Below are 14,431 nucleotides of genomic sequence, written 5' to 3' on the forward strand. Positions count from 1 at the left end.
GAGTCCTGAGGTTCCTCACCCTTGTCGTTCAAAAGGCAAATAAATTATGTCCTTGTTTTACATCACCCCCTTCAGGCAAAAAAATTTCTGTGGTCATTTGTAAGGCATTCATCACATTTCCACATGATGCCTCTGCCCAAGCCAATGGATGCAGACCTATTTGCATGAGAGATTATTTCTCATTTGTGGGGATTTAAGACAGGAGGAGGAGGAAGGTGCATCTAGATTGAAGAGCTGTTTGTCTCTAGGACTCCCCTTTGACTTCACCATGGCTTGTCTTCTTCTTTTCTTCGCCCTTCTCAGCTATTGCTCAGGTCTGGTTCGGGGTGGTTAATGGGATCAGTTCGGCTTGTGCTGAAATAAACAAACCCATTTACCTCGTGTAATTTACCATAAAAAACCAATGTTTTCTGATCCTTATAACACAGAAAATGATCCATTTCTTTTTCTTTTTCTTTTCGCAAAGGTGTCATTTCACAGACTGTAACTCAGCCAGCCTTGGAGTCTGTGTCCCTGGGCCAAACTGTGAAGCTCACCTGCTCCAGAAGTAGTGGTAGCTGGAACCCCTTTGGCTGGTATCAACAGAAACCTGGACAGGCTCCTCGCTTTGTGTTCTATAGTACCAGCACCCGGGGAGAAGGGATCCCAGATCGGTTCACTGCCTCTATCTCTGGGAACACTGGCTCTTTAACCATCTCCAACATCCAGGCTGAAGATGAGGCAGTTTATCACTGTGGTGCCTGGGAGAGCACTGGTGGCTGGAAGTATCACCGTGATACAATCTGATGGGGAACTGAGACAAAAACCTTCCCTCTTCCTCCCCAGAGCTAAAAATGAACTAACACTCTGGGGCTTAATTTTCTTGATTCCAGAGGAGCTTTTGTTTTTTTTATATAAAATATTTATTGAAGTTTTCAAAAAATTTAAAGAAAAACAAAACACACACACAAAAAGAAAAAACCCTAAAACAAACATATACCTTTCAATAACATTTTTCCTTGACTTCCCCACATCTCCTCTTCTTGTATTCCAATTCAATTTTTAATTCAACAAGTTCCTGTCCCCAAATTTTACCTTATTATATTTAAATCCTTTTTGTTTAACCAATTTTAACATAAATCTCAATCTTGATACATCAAATCTTATTCTTAATACCTTTTTCTAAAGTCGACCCCAATTCCATTTCACGATTTCCCCATTTTAAACTAAAATAGCAAATCGGATTATTTACAAGAAAGAAAAATAAAGAATGTATTTATACCGCCTTTGGATACCCAAAACCCCACTCCCCGCTTTTCCCGGTTTCAATCTCCAACCAATGTCCATCAATCCATCTGGTATCAGCCTGGTGATCTCACATCCGAGGCCCTTAAGTCTCTCTCCTTTCCTCTCTGCCGGTTTTTTTGATAGTCCTTTATGTTAAATGCCAGATCTCGGAGAAGCTCTGTCCCCATAAGGTCCATACTTCTTCCTGCCAGGCCACCATATTTAAAATTGTAATCCAAATCTTGTTTTTTACTTCTTTTAAGTCCAAATGTCCCAGAAACTCCTGCTTCCACTTTGGTCAAATTTGTCTTTCCCTTTAAGTCCATCTTTACAGGCCTCTGGCCTGCCAGGTCTCCATATTTATGATTGTAATCCAAATCTTGTTTTTTTGCTTCTTTCTTTAATCCTCTGCTGCATTATAGCTCCTCCTTCCTTTCCCTCTAAGTTGTCATATGTAGCTTCTTCAAATTTCTCAAATTCCTTTTCTTGTTCAGCTGCAAGAGTTTTTAGTTCAAGGGCACAGTCTTTTTGTTCTGGTACAGAGACTTGAGTCAAGTCCCTTCCAATTTCCACAGGTTTGTTTGCTTTTTTTCATTATGACATTTTTAGCCAAAACAATGCTTTGTTCATGAAGTTTTCCCAGGCTACGAAAGAACTTCTCAAGTGCCGTCTGTATTTTTCCACTTACAGCCATTCTGTAATGTCCCAGAGCCCCCTCTAGGGGAGTACTGGTTACTTAGTATTCCTTCCAGTTGTAAATCCAAAAGTCCTTTATTTTCCTTGATTTTCGACAATTTGTTACCTAAATGTATTTTTTTTTTATTAAATATTTATTGGTATTTTCAAAAAACACACAACAAACAAAAACAAAAAAATAAACAAAATAAAAACAACACGAAAAAGCATATTCGAAACTAAACAGAAAAATAGAAAAAACACATACAGTTTCTGATACTTATTTTCCTCAACCTTGTTTCTCAGACCTCCTCACACCTCCCTTTCTTGTATTCCAATTTAAATTGTCAATTCAGCAAGTCCTTAACTTATTTCTTCACCTTAACTTAAACATTTATTCTAACATACTGTTATTTTACTTTATTTCTTTTTTCCATTTCCTCCATTTATTTTTAACAGCCTTATTTTCACTTAATTTAAAAAAAAGAAAAAAAAACCAGTTTCACCTTATTGAAATTACTCATCAATACTTATACCTCATTAATTTATTCTTAAACCTTTTTCCTAAGGTCGACCAAAATTTCCCTTCCACGGTTTACCCAATTTCCTTACCACTAACAAAATATAAAACAAATAAAGCAATGCAAATTATCCTTATGTACCCTTTGGATTCCCAACCTCCACCCACCCTTCTCCCGGTTCCAGTCCCCAACCAATATCCATCAGTCTTTATATTATTTATTTAGCCTGGAGATCTCAGGTCCGAGGCCCTTATGTCTCTCTCAGTTCCTTTCTGCCGGTCTCTTTGATAGACCTTGATGTTAAGCCCCAGGTCTCGGAGGGGCTCCGGCCCAACAGAATCGGTGTTACTTCTAGCCAGTCCTCCATACTTAAAAGCAAAAGCAAAGCCTATGGGGTATTCCAACTCTTGTTTCAAATTTCTTTCAAATCCAAATGTCCCCACAGCTCCAGCTTCCACCTTCAACAAATTTATAATCCTCAGGTCTTCAGATCTCCTCAAAAGAGGATCTCTCCATTTTCCAAATTCCCAATCAAACCAGGCTTTCCGCATCCAGTTTTTATTGTCCTTTTTTATCATCATGTCAGGCCTCATATTGTAGCTCTCCTTTGACTCCTGCAAACCTCCATCTCCTCCTTCGTTTTCTTCAAAAAGAACATATTGCTCCATCGTGTCTACGCTTTCGGTTTCATTTATTTGTTCAGTTGAATAGGCTTCCTGTTTCAAATCCTTATCAGACTCCAAGCTGTTGTTTACTGTCCAGTGTAATAGCGATACCTCTGTAGACAAAGCATCGTACTCATCTTGTAAGTTTCCCAAGAGAACCAGTGCTCTGTCCAATTCTGCTTGGAATTTAGACACTCCAGCCATTTTTGTAATGTAGTATCCTTGTTACCCCTCTAGGGGGATTTAATTCCTTAATCTTCCTTTCAGCTCAAAAACCAAAAGTCCAGTTATTTTGTATCAACCTTATTTTCAACAAGTTATCCCGAATAAACCAGCAAAAACAGCAGAAACAATGTTCTCTTTTTCCAGCTGACAACTAGCTGACTAGCAGCTCACTTGACAGCTGTCAAAATCTTCCATGCAACAGGCTTTCTCATCGGACGTTCCCGGGTCTAGGGGGGGGGTGTAGTTTCAGCTCCCAAAATTCTTTTTATCCTCCAGAATATCTTCTTATAATGTCCAAACCGTGAGGTCAGGATCTTTGTTAAGAAAAGCAAAAAACAGATTCTCTCGACCTTAGCTGCCCAGTCCTTTGCTTTAAGTTGTTTACAAAGAGGGGGGGGTGGACTTCCTTTTTAGCCCCTTCCCGCTCGTTCCAAATCCAAAATAAGAAATTTTTTAAAGTTCCAATCTCCGTATTACTCACGGGTTGATGTTTTAGGATCCAATCACTCTTAGAAGAAGTTGGCGCTCTCTGTCAATGGCTTGCGGCTTCACTCCGTAGGCGAGGGAGTACTCTCAGCACCACGCCTTACCCTGCCTCCGTTCCGAAGCCTTTAAAGAGGCTCCGTCGCGGATTGGGGGGGCGCAAATGGTGCCCGCCGAGTCTCTGTGTTCACAGGCATCCGCGCCTGTGATTTTAAGGGTCCCCGCTTCGCCGCAGCGGCCAGACCCAGACGCTATGGAGCCGATTCCCTCCAGAGCTCGGAGGGAATCCGCCATTAAACAGTGGCACCAACCCGGAAGTCCATGTAACAAATATGATCAGCCGAGGCAATAGAAACAAAGTTCTCTCTCTTTTTTTCCCCCTCTCAGCTTTGACAGCTAATTTGACAGCTGTCAAAGTCTTTTAAATCTCTCCAACAGGCTCCCTCGCGGATCGCTCCCGGGTCCTGGGGGAGGGGTAACGATCCCCTTTCAGAATTAATTCTTATCCTCCAGCACATTCACTTATACTGCCAAAACGTGAAATTAGTTACTTTTGACTTCCCACGAAGAAGATGTTCTTTTCAACCTTAGTTATCTAGTCCTTGCTTTAAAATGTTTACAAAAGGGGGAGACGGACTTCCTCTTTGCGCCTTCCCCGCTCGTGCCGAATCAAAAAAGGTGGTTTTTAATATCCAATTTCCGTAATACTCACGGGTTGTTACTTTTAGTCCAAATTTCAAAGGAAGAAGTCAGCGCTCTCCAACCATGGCATGCAGCTTCGCTTCGCGGAGACGGGTAGACAGCTCTCAGCTCCGCGCCGCTCACCCCCGGTATGTTCCGGAGCCTTTAAAAAGGCTCCTTTGCAGCGGGGGGGGGGGACGCAAATGGAGCCCGCCGAGCCTTCAGTTCACAGGCTTCCCCGCCTGTGATTTTTTTCGGGTCCCCGCTTCGCCGTAGCGGTAGAACCCTGGCTCCACGAAGCAGATTTCCTCCGGAGATCGGAGGAAATCCGCCATTACAGTTGCTGGCGCTGACCGGAAGTCCCGATTCCAGAGGAGCTTTTGAACTAAAGAGCTGAAAAGTTTGGTAAGGCCATTTGGTCTCAGTCGCTTCTCATCCAAGATGATCAAGGGCCTGGAAACCAAGCCTTATGAAGAACAGTTGAAGGAGCTGGGTATGTTTAGCCTGCAAAAGATGAGTCTGAGGGGAGATATGAGAGCCATCTTCAAATATCTCAAAGGCTGTCACATGGAAGAGGGAACAGGATTGTTTTCTCCTGGTCTGGAGGGTAGGACTCTAGAGGTTGTGGACTCAAGTGTTGTAAGCAGAGGTTGGATGGTCATCTGTCCTGGAAGCTTTAGCTGAGATTCCTGCATTTCAAGGAGTTGGACTAGATGATGTTTGGGGGTGTTCCAACTCTACAATTCTATGATTCTCACAGGTCATCGTTCTTTCTTTGTGTCTTTCAAGGTGTCAGTTCACTGCACACTTTGACTCCGGCTGCCTCTGCGTCTTTGTCTATGGGCCAAGCCCAAACCATTCAAGCGTTCTCCCTCTCTAAGCGTGGACACTTGGACGGCTTTTAAGGGTACTAACAGAAACCTGGGTCGCTTGTTGGCTTTATGTCTTATGATCTTTTCAGCTGGGGAGAAGGGATTCATTCAGGTGGGAAGCAAAAACTTTTCTTGAAACTGCAAATCCAGTCCTCCAAAAGGAGCTGTGCAGACTTGCCAGAGAAATATTGTACATCTCTGCCCCAGGGACATGGCCACTGCTCTTGTGCACTCAGTTTGTGACTTCCAATCCAGACATTGAAATAGGATAGAAAATGCCTCATTTCCCGGTTATTTAAGAAAGCAGAAGGTGAAGCTAGATCAGAGAGCTGTTTGCCTCTCAGGCTCACCCTACTTTGGACTTTCCCCATGGCCTGGATCCTTGTTCTCTTCGTGTTTCTCAGTTCTTGCTCAGGTCTGGTTATGGAGGGTTAATGGGCTCAGCTTGGCTTGTGCAGGCATAAAGTGGCTGTCAAAAACAGTTATCTGCTCAGGTTATGGCTGCGAATCCAGATATTGAAACTGAATCTCCTGGCCACAGTATCCATCATTAGGGTTCTCTGTTTTTTGCAGTGGGTTTAGCAATGGATACTTCACAACGTTATGAATCTGGATATTTGCTTTGCAAATTGTTTCCCTTTCTGAGTGTTCAGTTACAGTTGCAGGTCAAATCTTCTTTCCTGTGTGTGATGTATAGAGCTCTTCCAGTTCTCACCTTTAAGGGGAGATGTTGATTCATCTTCTCAACGTTTGGCAGAATAGAATGACAACACAGACAGTTTCCTCTTGTTGCACCTGGGGCACGGCAGGAAAACGTTTGCTATGCATTGTTCACTCCAAACCACTCATGTATAGAGCTCAAGGGCCCCAAAATACCCAAGAATATTACCTAAGACTCTGAGCACGCTTAGGCAAGTTGTGTGTAATGGGTTCGACTCAGAGAAGACCCATTGGAATGAAAAGTCTGAAGCTGAATGCAGCCCAAGACCATGTTTGCTGTAAGGCTGATGCCTGGATGGACTGCCTTGGGCAAAGAAAGTTTGTCTAGGGCAGGGATAACCCACATCTTTCCCTATGGATGCTATGGGGCTGCATCTCCCACCATCCCTGACAATGAATGTGCTTGATGGGCCTGATGGGAGCTGAGGTCCCCAAACAGCTGCATGTTTCATTGTCTGTGTGTCTGGACTGCTGGATCAAGGAGGAGGAGGAGGAGGAGGAGGAGGAGGGCATGGCTGCCGAGGCTCCGCTCTGCGTGATGTGCCACCTCTGAGGTGCACGCAGAAGGCAGGGGCGCCCTGGGCAGGAAGAAAGGGGGAGCCGAGCACAAGGAGTCTGGATTTTTTAAAAGATAAATGCTTCTGCATTCGCATCTAATCTTGCCCCTTTCTAAAATTCATTCATTGATGTGTGTTTTTATTTTTGCAAATCTACCAAATCATAAAATGTAATAAAATCAATATTACATGTTTTTTTCAGGACTGTGGAGAGCGTGTGTGTTGTGTCCTATTGGTGCAGTGATGGTGCCACTCGCACTTCTTCTGACAGAAGATTCTCTGTGGGGGGACAACAAAAAATGGGATGTTGAGAAGGATCCAGAGGGGGAAAATGAGAAATGTCACTATTTTCATCTGAAGAATGTTGGAGGATATGTGTGCTTTGTTTTCTGAAAACCAGACTTCTGTCTGCCATAGTTACGAGAGAGTCCTGCAGCACAACAGATGTGAGACTCTGATCATTGTACACAAGGCCACTTTCTATCCATGCAAAAGTCAGAGAATTCTGCCTCGCATGCTCACATATCTCTTGATCCTTCACAAAGACAGGCCAGAAACATGATCAGCATTCATAGATGCAGACTTTTGTGTCAAGGAAAGTGAGAGGGAAATGGAAAGTGTAGAATGACATTTCCTAGATGCAACATCATTTTCCCTCCCTGCAAACAGGTGTGAATGGAGGCTGAATAAACAGTTGACTTGGTTCAATTTTCTTGCAGACAAATCAGGATGAATGTGCAATAAGCAGCAATCCTAGTCCAGTATTCTGATGCTCATGGCAGAGTCTCTTGAACTTTCCCACAATCTGCGACTTGATCATTTCCTTTTTAACTAGCATACCAAGGAATGGACCTTCTTTATGCAAATCACTGCTTTGCTGCTAAGCGTGATGCCTCTGCCCAAGCCAATGGATGTGGACCTATTTGCATGAGAGATCATTTGTCATTTTCAGGGGATTTAAGAGAGGTGGAGGAGGAGGAGGAAGGTGCAGCTTGATTGAAGAGCTGTTTGTCTCTGGGACGCTCCCTTCCTTTGACTTCACCATGGCTTGGCTCCTTCTTCTCTTCGCCCTTCTCAGCTACTGCTCAGGTCTGTTTCTGGGTGGTTAATGGGATCAGGTAGTCTTGTGCTGAGATAATGGGTCAAGTAACAAACCCATTTATCTTGTGTAATTTACCATAGAAACACAATGTTTTTCTGATCCTTATAAAAACAGAAAATGATGCTTTTTCTTTTTCTTTTTGCAAAGGTGTCATTTCACAGACTGTAACTCAGCCAGCCTCGGAGTCTGTGTCCCTGGGCCAAACTGTGAAGTTCTCTTGCTCCAGAAGTAGTGGTAGCTGGGACAGCTTTGGCTGGTATCAACAGAAACCGGGACAGGCTCCTCGCTTTGTGTGGTATGGCTCCAGCACCAGGGGAGAAGGGATCCCAGATCGGTTCACTGGCTCTGAATCTGGGAACACTGGCTCTTTAACCATCTCCAACACCCTGGCTGAAGATGAGGCCATTTATTTCTGTGGTGCCTGGGAGGGCACTGGTAGTTACAAGTATCACAGTGGTACATTCTGATGGGGAACTGAGACAAAAACCTTCACTCTTCCTCCCTAGAGCAGGTAACCTGAATGATTCAAGAGCTTTTTTGAGCAGGAAAGTGACACCCTGCTAACTCTGCCACCTGAACCATTTCCTATCTTGAAGCAGAAGAGAAGGCTGTTTATTATTGTCTGATGACAGCAGTGAGCAGCACACAGTGACACGACCACATAGGAATGTTTAAAGGGCTTCAGTTGCCTTGAGTGTAGCTGATGCTATTCCAAGAAGTCTTATTTTTTGAGCCATTCTCCATTAGTGAATGAGAACAGAAACTGCATTCAAAATACATTGAAGGGCAGCAAAATTCCAGAGGGGGTGTGTGCATATGAAAAAGTCATCAGGATCCTTGCCCTAGGGCAGTTGGTGATGAAGTCCAGTTGGAACAGGTCCAGAGCTTTCATGGAAGAGTTGGAAGGGACAATGAGGGTCATCTAGTCCAACCCCCTGCTATGCAGGACAATTTTGCCCAATATGGAGCTTGAAGTGTCAGCTCTGAAATTCAGAGTCTCCTGCTCTACCAACTGAGCTATCTCTCTCCAGGAATTCTTCTTAACCTGTTTATATACTTTCTTCATCTTGGACTCATGTTCTCAAACACTGTCTCACTACAATTGCATTTAACTGGTTTCTTAGAGATGCTTTAGAACCTGACATTTCCTGCCTCTGTCTGTAGGGGGAGAAGTTGGACCACCTTCCCCACATTTCATAGAATTTAACTGCCACGGAGAGTGTGAGCATCGCCAGCACCTGCAGAGCCAATGAAGCAGGAGGCAGCTCAGAAGGACACACCTGCTCAGCTGTTCACCCCCAGCTGCCCTTCCTACTCATTTGTGTGCAGAAATCCAACCATAACTGTCAGTGTGCACACAACAGAGGCCGAGGCAATCTCACTCCCAACCGTTTCACCTTTGTCTCATGCTTTGGAAAGTTTTGTGAATCTGCAAAGCCTGGGAAGGAAGAGGGCAGTCTATGGTGGTTTCCACGAGAAGCTTAGATGCATGTGTGTGTGTGTTTCTTGTTTGTAGTATTTTGAAACCAGCTCTTTCTTGGCCCGAAAGTGGAACAGTGGAATGATTCACATCTTCAGAAAATTCACCACACCTGCCAAGGCTCTCCTTTTTAAAAAGTGTTTGGTGTTAATGGTGAGAAAGAATAACCTTACACATATTCCTCAACATATGTTACATACCCTCCAACAATTTTTCTCACTGAAACTGAGACATTAGCAGGGTCCTGCCAGAGCACCTTCTGGTCTTGAGCTCTGAGATATGAAAGCTAGGAGCTAAAGGGCACTTTAAACTTTGGTTAAGGGCGCAACAACGGAATGTCCAGGCACACTTTTTTATAACAAGAATACAAAGCTGAAAATGAATGAACTGCAGCTAAAATCTTATATCCTTTTTTCACATGGTCTAATCCTCATCTGAAGACTGCAATAAACAAAGCCATAATTCCCCACTAAAGGGTCTCTTCTCCAGTCTTCAGAGAGTGGCTGGAAGTGAGGAGGCAGGAAAAGGTCCTCCTTTCCATCCACTCTGCAGTTTTATTCTGAAATCTGAGGCGCTGTACTGCGCCCAGATGTCAGAAATTGTTCACGCTAACGAAATTTCTTGTTGCAGAACAAGCCTTGAATAATGGGAGTTTCGAATGCTGCCCCCATCACTCTTGTACAAATGTCTCCTTAGAATATTGGCTTTGGACAAGGAGTTAAATAAGTTCCTGCAGAACCAATCACTCTTTCCCAAAGAAAGGCACACCCTTTTGGAGAGTTCACCATGGCATGGCCTCTGTTTTTCCTGGCACTTCTCAGCTTCTGCTCAGGTAACGGTATGGAGGACTCATTCCAGAAGACTATTCTAACTATAATAATTTAATAATTTTATTATTTATACTCTGCCCATCTGGCTGGGTTGCCCCAGTCATGCTCTCTGCTTGTCATGGAGACTGAGTGCCTCTTTGATAGCTGAGAACATGTAAAATGTCTCCAATTCATGCTTTCCCCCATTTTTCTTGCTGACAAGGTGTCAGTTCACAGCCAGCCTTGACTCAACCTGCCTCTGAGTCTGTCTCCTTGGGCCAAACAGCTAAACTCTCCTGCTCAAGAAATGGTGGCAGTAAGTGGGATGAATTTCACTGGCTTCAGCAGAGACCTGGAGAGGCTCCTCTTTTTCTGTGCTATGGATCCAGCCGGAGAACAGGGATCTCTGATCGGTTCACTGCCTCTGCCTCTGGCAACATGGGCTATTTGACGATCTCCAACATCCAGGCTGAAGATGAGGCAGTTTATCACTGTGCTGATTGGGAGTACACTGGGAGTAACAAGCTCCACCGTGATACAATCTGATGGGGAACTGAGACAAATACCTTCCCTTTTGCTCTCCTGAGCTGAGAATGAACTAGCACTCAGGGGCCAATTTTTGTTGATGTCAGAGGAGCGTTTGAACTAAAGAGCTAAAAAGCGTGGAAAGCCCATTTGTCCTCAGTCACTTCTCAACCAAGATGATCAAGGGCCTGGAAACCAAGCCTTATGAGGAACAGTTGAAGGAGCTGGGTATGTCTAGCATGGAAAAGAGGAGACTTGTGGGGAGATATGATAGGCATCTTCAAATATCTCAAAGGCTGTCACATGGAAGAGGGAACAAGCTTGTCTTCTCCTGCTCTGCAGGGTAGGAATCTAGGGGTTGTGGACTCTCCTTCCTTGGAGGGTTTTAAGCAGAGGTTGGATGGTCATCTGTCATGGAAGCTTTAGCTGAGATTCCTGCATTGAAGGGGGTTGGACTAGATGACCCCTAGGGGTGTTCCACCTCTACAATTGTATGATTCTATGATTCTCAAGGGTCATCTTTCTCTGTGTGTGTTTTTCAAGGTGTCATTTCCAGCCAACCTTGACTCAGCCTGCCTCTGAGCCTGTCTCCTTGGGCCAAAGAGCTAAACTTTCCTGCTCTAGAAACGGTGGCAGTAAACGGGATGGATTTCACTGGTTTCAGCAGAGACCTGGAGAGGCTCCTCTTTTTCTGTGCTATGGATCTAGCCAGAGAACAGGGATCTCTGATCGCTTCACTTGCTCCATCTCTGGCAAAATGGGCTATTTGATGATCTCCAACATCCAGGCTGAAGATGAGGCAGTTTATTACTGTTGTGACTGGGAGCACAGCATCATTCAAGGGTTCCACAGTGGTACAATGTGAGGGAGAAGTGAGACAAAAACCTTCTGCTTTCCTCTCTAAGGTGAGGCAGGCAGAATCATTCAAGAGTTTGCTGGAGCCTTTACATGTATTGCCTGTTTTGGAGAAGAATCTGTGATGACATCAACTTATTTGGAGACAGGGATGTAAACAGTGAAGTGATACCACGTTAAATACCACCTGGTCACCTCCCCCCCAAAAAACCAATGCTGTTTAGCCCACACTGGTCAAACCTTTCTGGAATTTTGAAGGGGAAAAGCTCTGTATATCTGTTTGTCTGCACCTCTATGCAAATACAAGTAGATAAAGAAGTTCTTGTGGAATCAATGGGCACAGAGTCAGTTTGCATGAAGGAGTCATTTGGTATTTATGGGGGACTTCAAAGAGGATGCAGAGGTGGGTGTGGACTGTGTTGTGAATAAGGTTGTGCTAACAGATATCAGCAAAATGCTTAATGACCCAAAGAGGGCATGGTGGGGTTCCTTGAAAACCGGAAATCATGATCTAAACTTCCTTTGGAATGACATGAATTCAAATGTGCACTTTAGATGAGCTTTGCTGTAATTATAGGTAGGAAGAAAATCTGAGATTCAATAGTAATTTCAGCTAGGATTAATGGGTATGTTTTCAGGTTTGGGGTTTCCCCAAAACTTTGTAAGTAAAACGTTGGTAATCACATTTGTTGATCTTCCAGGTCTCCGACCTTTGACCTGTGGAGAGGGAGGCAGGACTAGGTTTCCTATCTTTGATCAAAATGCCGCACTCTTTGTACCACATTCACACACATGTATGTTCAGTCCCTATAGGGTCAAGATCCTTGCCCCGCTTCCATGTCCTCATTCATTTATCAAGATCAACACCCAGGAATCTCTTTGAGTGCACCTGATACAGATTCCATTCCAGTTCACTCCCATGCGATTAACCATCTATCCAAACCTTTGGAAACGGCTATGAATTCTCATATTTGGGGGAGGAAGAGCAAATTATTGTATTGTTTCCACAAGTTGTGTTTCTGTGTGAGTGTTTCTGTGTATATTATTTCCAGGAATAAGATCTGCATTGGACAGAATGTAGCCTACTGAAACTGGTTCTCTTGCTATATTTGGAAGAGTTACTACAGATTCCCAACTTCTGGGGGTGGAAAACCTAAAGACCAAGGACAAATACTGCCTCCCAGTGCTCTGCATTTGGCCCTTCAGATTCTCCCCAGGAGTACCTGAAGAAGAGGCGTCTCTTTCTATGGCATTGTGTTTTACATCCCTTCCCAACGTGGGAAGCCAGTTGTGTTGTCTTTGAGAATTCTTCCTGCTCATTCTGCTGGGTTGCCCAATGGGCATCTGCCTCAAGCTCTTGTCCTGATGTCACCATAGCCCTTCTCCTTTGTATCTTGGCCAAAGTGAGGACCTCCCACAGCACCATTATGAAAATATGTCCTTTCTTCATTGGCTTCACACACTAGCAGCTAAACAAAGAGGTTCTTGCTGAACCAATCAGCACAGAACTAATTTGCATGAAGGATCCGTTTGGTATTTCTTGGGGAATACAGAAAGGAGAAAGAGGATCCCATCTAAATCTCCCTCGGAACGATAGTCACACTTCTTCAGAGAGCTCACCATGGCCTGGCCCCTTTTTTCCCTGGTGCTTCTCAGCTATTTCTCAGGTAAGGGTATGGAAGATTCAGTTGACATAAGACTATGTCAAAGCTATTTCCACGATTTAACTATCATAGGAACATCATACATCTGTGATATCTGAAAGCATAGAAAATGTACTCAAGGCATGATTTCTGTGCTTTTTCTTTTTGTAAAGGTGTCCATTCACAGCCAACGGTGACTCAGCCAGTCTCCCAGTCTGTGTCTCTGGGACAAACTATTAAACTCTCCTGCACAAAGAATGGTGGCAGTAGCTGGGATTACTTTCACTGGTATCAGCAGAAACCTGGAGAGGCACCTCGTTTTCTGTGGTATGGCTCCAGCACCCGGGGAGAAGGGGTCCCAGATCGCTTCACTGGCTCAGAGTCTGGGAATATGGGATACTTAACTATCTCCAACATCCAGGTTGAAGATGAGGCAGTTTATCACTGCTGTAACTATGAGAGCAGCGTGAGGTTCCACAGTGGTGCAATCTAATGGGGAACTGAGACAAAAACCTGTCACTCCTCTTTCTTACTATAGAGAAGCCTGAATCACTCAAGAGCATAACTTCACAGGAGTACGTTTTGTAGAGAGAAGCCCCCTCCCATATCAGGCACACCCTTCTAGGTTGGCAGGAGCTGGGACAAAGCAATGGGAGCTCATCCCATCACATGGATTCGAACCACCGACCTTGTGATCGGCAAGCCCCCGAGGCTCAGTCAGCAGCATAGTTCGTCGCTCAGGTGCCTGGTATGGGGGTGTGTCCTGCAGCCAGGGGCGGGGCAAGCCTCTCCGAAGCTTGCAGCCTCTCTGCCGCCTCCCCCTCAGGTGTAGGGGGGCTGAGGGAGAGGCAGTAGGCAGAGGCAAGTCCCATGCTGCTGTTTCAGGCAGCGCGGAACCTGCAGGCGCCTAAGCCACCAAGTCACTCCTAAACAGTTTTGTGAGCCTTTAAAAAAAAACAAACCTCCTTTTGTCACCCCCACCTTAGTGATGACACCGAGGACAAATTGCACACCATGCACCCCGCTTCCTCCGCCACTGAGCTCAGTGGTTTAGACCACAGTGCCATCCACACCCCCGCTTTACATATACACTGGTACCTCGGGTTTCAGACGCTTCGGGTTACAGACTCCGCTAACCCAGAAATAGTACCTTGGGTTAAGAACTTTGCTTCAGGATGAGAACAGAAATCACAAGGCGGCAATGGGAGGCCCCATGAGCTAAAGTGGTACCTCAGGTTAAGAACAGCTTCAGATTAAGAACAGACCTCCAGAACGAATTAAGTTCTTAACCTGAGGTACCACTGTATGCAGACAGATGTCTGTGGTGGTTCTGGCTGTGTGGCATACTGTTT

This window comes from Podarcis filfolensis (assembly GCF_964270895.1).
Source record: "Podarcis filfolensis genome assembly, chromosome: 16".
Taxonomy (NCBI): Eukaryota; Metazoa; Chordata; class Lepidosauria; order Squamata; family Lacertidae; genus Podarcis; species Podarcis filfolensis.